At 35.2% G+C, this 5,006-nt stretch overlaps 1 long non-coding RNA gene across 2 annotated transcripts; it reads left to right on the forward strand.

Annotated features, from left to right (window-relative positions):
• The first annotated feature begins 307 nt into the window (after nt 1-307).
• On the forward strand, nt 308-2,920 carry LOC108502969. 2 transcript variants are annotated; one of them, XR_001876672.1, is made up of 3 exons: nt 308-430; nt 1,203-1,366; nt 2,711-2,920. It is a non-coding gene; the product is annotated as an uncharacterized LOC108502969 (long non-coding RNA). The 2 variants fall into 2 exon arrangements; XR_001876671.1 differs by lacking the exon at nt 2,711-2,920 and adding an exon at nt 1,716-2,009.
• Nucleotides 2,921-5,006: the final 2,086 nt, after the last annotated feature.

Below are 5,006 nucleotides of genomic sequence, written 5' to 3' on the forward strand. Positions count from 1 at the left end.
TGAGAGCAGGCCTACAGAGAAGGACTTGAGGGCTTTGGTTGATAAGAGAGTAGGCATGACCTGGCAATGTGCACTTGCAACTCAGAAAGCGAGTTGTACCCTGGGCTGCATCAAAAGCACCATGGCTTGCAGGTCAGTGGAGCTGATTCTTCTCTGTTCTTGTGAAGCCCCACTTGGAGTACTGCATGTATGTTTGGGGCCCACAGGAAAGACATGGATCTTTTAGAATGGGTCCAGAGGAGAGCCATAAAAATGGTCAGAAGCCTGGAACACTTCTTCTATGAGGAAAGGCTGAGAGAGGTGAGGTTTTCCAGTTTGGACAAGACAAGGCTCTGGGATACTCTATTGCAGCCTTTAAATGTATACAGGGGGCTTAAAGAAAGACAGAGAAAGATTTTTTACCAAGGCCTGTAGTTTAAATTGAGAAACGGTAACTTTAGATTGAACATAAGAATACATTTTTCTATGATGAGGGTGATGAGGCACGAGAACAGGTTGCCCAGAGAAGATACTGATGTCCTGTCATCAAAAATATTCAAGGCCAAACTGGATGGTGCTTTGAACAATCTGGTCTACTGAAAGATGTCCCTGCTGATTGCAGTGCAAGTTGGACTAGATGATTTAGAAAGGTGTCTTCCAACCCAAACCATTCTATGACTTCGTGAAGATACCTTCGCAGCGTTAAACATCTATCTATTTTTTCTGTTATCTATTGGTATATCAGCCTTTACCAGTTGCTCTCTCTCTATGACAAAAAGTTCATTTCTCTTAGATAAATAGTCATGCAAGTCATACAAACTGCCTTTTGAGCTTCATTCAGAACAAATCTGTTCTTCAAATACATACACTTTCATGTGTTAAAACATTGGTGTAGAACAAATCAAATATTCTATTTCTTCAGGCAGTGAAATATCAGATTTTTCCTTTAGCCATATCTCATAGCTTTTGCAACAGAAGTGTTTTATAGAAACATGGTTCATTGCTACTGTAAAAATTGAGTCAGTTTAAATACAAAACAACGAAACGTTAGCAAGCAACAAAACTAATCACTACCATATTGTGAAAGTATTGCTACCTTCAAGCAAATTCCTAACATCCAGGGATTCTGATCATTAGCAAGCTGCTGTATGTATTTCCATTGAAGTTTCTCTCCACTTCAGAACTAATAAACTACTCCGATTCTATTTTTCAATTTATTTCAGGACATGCTGCATTGTCAGATTTATCAGGGCAGGATCATCCTCTCATTGGACACACTGCTTGAACAACCAGGGCAAGCCTGTGATGGTGTAAAGTAATTAATTTCCACAGAACTGTATCAGCTCACACCAGCTGAGGTTTGGTCCTTGTACACTGTTATCAGCAGGTAGGTCCCAACACTCCAACAGCTCTTTTGAAAATCTGAAAAGTTAAAGATTCCTCCTGATACATAACTGACACTTAGATATGCTTAGATCTTTCATGAAGCTAGTTTTGATCCATCTAGAAAGGAGGGGGTTTTATTGCTTATATATGGGTGAGATTATATAGTCTAACTCATATTTTATTGACTTCTTTGGATTCATAATTTGTCAAACTAAAAGCAAGGTTACTCCTCAAATTCCAAAATTTCAAGGAAACTGTTAGGACAGATAGTTATAGGCGTACCATTCGCAGAATGGATAACTCTGAAAAGATTGCCTAGCTCTGAATTTCTTTTCCCATGTCACCTCCAGAGAAAAAGAAAATGAAAATGAAAGTGAAATTGAAAACTAAAATGAAAATGAAGACACACGCACCCCTGAACATGACAGTCATGAACTTCAGTTATGGTTTCTTTTGTTTGGTTTGGTTTTGGTTGTGTTTCTTTAAGATTGTGTTATTTCTAAAAGTAACACAATTAAAAATCCTTCTATAACTCTCAGGAAAATAAATTTAAAAAAATGTCTTGCAAGGTTTTCTTCTTGACTTTTTCATAGAAATTTCAGGTAAGTGCAAAGCAGTTTAGATGGTTAGTCAAATAGAATTAAATTTTAGATAATATAAGGGTTGACAGCATTTTCTTTTAAAAAGACTTTAAGAAAAATTTTAACATAAGGTAGATTACTCTAGAGAAATCAGTCCTAAACTTCTTTTCCTGTTTCAACATCAGTATTGCTAACAGTAAATTTTCAATACATGAATTAATCACAGAATCATAGAAAGTCTTGCATTGGAAGGGATCTTAAAGTTCATCCAATTCCAACCCCCTCATTTACATAACATTTACACCTGCATATCTATATTTGCAATACATATGTGTCCTGATACTTCTTTTTTCTTAAAAACTCCAATAAATATTTTACTGGGAAGTAAGAACACATTTTCAAATGAAAGGTAACCAAAACCTTAATTTTAAAAGTAGAACCCTTTTTATATTTTTCTTTTGGAAATATCTGAAAAAATCAACAAGAAAAAAAAAGAAGAGAATCCTTACTGCATGGAATCCTTACTGCCTCTTGTTTTTATTCCAAATAATGATGGAAAACATGAAAGTTTCCCAAAATTGTTCTCTGACATCTCATTTCATTGCTTCCTATAAAGGCTAAGTCAGCCTTTTAGGAACTGAAATGATAACTTTGGTTGTTCAGTTGTCTGCTTAAACTTAAGAAAAAAAATCATTGAACTTCACCTGTCATTAAACTCTTCTCCCATAAATTGTTATCTCCTCAACTTTTGTTCTCCTATGAAGTCTATAGCACATAATGCTGCCCCTGTGCCAGGCTCGTCAGCCAAACTCATGACCTGTGACACATGACACCAGTTGAGCACAAGGGAAGAGGAAGGCACCCACCTGGCAACGGATGTGGCCAGACCTGCAGAGAAGAGACGATCCACTCAAACCACAAAGGACCAGCAGTTCAGTCAAGAAGAAATTCTATGTGAACTCAGAGGGAATGTTGTGATTTGATTTAAGAAAATGAAAGATTTTTTGAGTCTAAACATCCTCCAATGCAGTATTTTATTTTTTCCACAGAAAATAATTTGGACAAAATCGTGAATTGCCTGAGGTAGTTCTGAACTCTGTGCAAAATGTACAATGTCTTTAGGCAATATTGGATAAAAAATTACCATATCGGTTTGAACTAATATAAAATGGATTAAGAAAAGAGTTTTCTTTTGACATTTGATATTTTTCAGTTGGCCCACAGAGTACACTCAACATCTTCATTTACCTATTCACAAGCATATGCTAGAGGAACTACACTTTAGATTTTTGCAGTTACATTTCCAAAGCTGGTATTTTAGTCTCCTTTACTTTCATACCAAAAGGAGTAGTGTTTAAAAGAAACTTATTCTAAAAGGCAAGTAGTATATAAGAATTTTGATCAAGAAACCCAATGATTTTATAGCTGTAAGGAAGACAGGAATCACAGGGTGTTATAGGAAAGGCATCTGTCATATAATGTTGAAATGCTGAAACAAGATGTTTTAAGAAGTTTAGCATGTGTCTCTGTGTACATGTGGGAGGGAGAGGACACTATGTGTAACAGCAAGTGTGTAGATAATTAGTAGATGATGATAATACAAGAGGAAAGAAAACCACAAAATGTTACTTAATACCCTCAGGCTTACATAAAAACCTAATAGATGCAAACTGCATGGGGTAAACAAAAGAAAAATTATTGTGTATGAAGGAATAATTGAAAGCTGCATTCATGCAAGCATATTGTTTTTCATTATTTATTGACAGAAAACCTGTAGATAAAACACCCACTAATCTTTAATGTCACAAACCCTGAGGCCCATAAAACCTGGATGTAAAGAGATTAATAAAGAGGTAGACAGAATCAAGGAGGATGTATAAATTGTCCTCAGTGTTCAGTAGAAGTATAAATTTTGTAGAGATCTCATAAATTATACTAAATAATTCAGTTTTATTTAGCTAGTACTGCTGCATATTTTAGAGTGATACAGAATAGTAATAACAGACATTCCAGATTATAAGAAGGGTTCAATAATAATTCCTCTACCCTTTTTATCATCAGCAGTTATCATTCTGTGAAAGAAATGGGACAGATACTTAGTCTGAAATAATTCTTAAGAGAGATCCTACATCACAAATCTTCTAGTTTTTAATAAAAGTTACAATGTTAGTGATTGACATCATGACAAAACTGATCTTGTCAAGTGAACATCAAAATCTCATAAAGAATAATAGGAAAGAAATTAACTAGTAAATATGGAAGAAAAAAAAAGAAAGAAAAAATAAATCTGAAGTTTTTGAGGAGTTTCTTATATTTGGTTAAAAAGTATTGTCTTTTGTTTTGCTCCTCATTCAGATATTTTTCACGGGTCACATGATAAAGCAGATCTCAGTTATCTGAACTTTAATTCAATATTCAACTATTTAATTCAATTTCATTCAATTTGAAGCTGAAGCATGGTTATATCTATAGCTTTGAATATTACAAATAGGATAGTTACTAGGCGTGAAACAAATCCACTGAGAAAATAGAAATGTTGCTTGTTTCAATCAAACAGTGGATATAAGGCCCATCCTGATCTGAATTGCCTGTTGCTACATGATTCCCGCAGATATTTCTATGCTAGTCTGATCAGTATCAAAATTTAAACAAAGTCCTGTGGTTTTGCAAAGTGTTACAGAGAAACTTTAGCTCCAAGGGCCGATACATCTCCCACCAAATCGTGACCAGTCCAACTTAACAGACTTTCTGGCTGTCAGTGCTTCCAGAGGAGCACAAAACAATAGGAATGAGGATCTGGCTGTGTGTTTAATCCTACGGGGACCTGAATAAATCTCTTCAACTCCTTTCAAGTCTTCAGAGGCTGGTAATCATTAGCATATAAATAATTATAGAACGAATACACCATCTTAGGCTTTAAAAACTCCTTTGACTTTTGTCTGTCATGCAGCACTTCAGGTGTTTCACATATATCCACTGGAGTCAGCAAAATTTATGACTTACATGGTTTGTATTTTTCACTATGCGGAGTATAGATTAGCAAAACAGATGTACAAAGCC

Source organism: Lepidothrix coronata, unplaced genomic scaffold, assembly GCF_001604755.1.
Source record: "Lepidothrix coronata isolate B3197 unplaced genomic scaffold, Lepidothrix_coronata-1.0 Scaffold127, whole genome shotgun sequence".
Taxonomy (NCBI): Eukaryota; Metazoa; Chordata; class Aves; order Passeriformes; family Pipridae; genus Lepidothrix; species Lepidothrix coronata.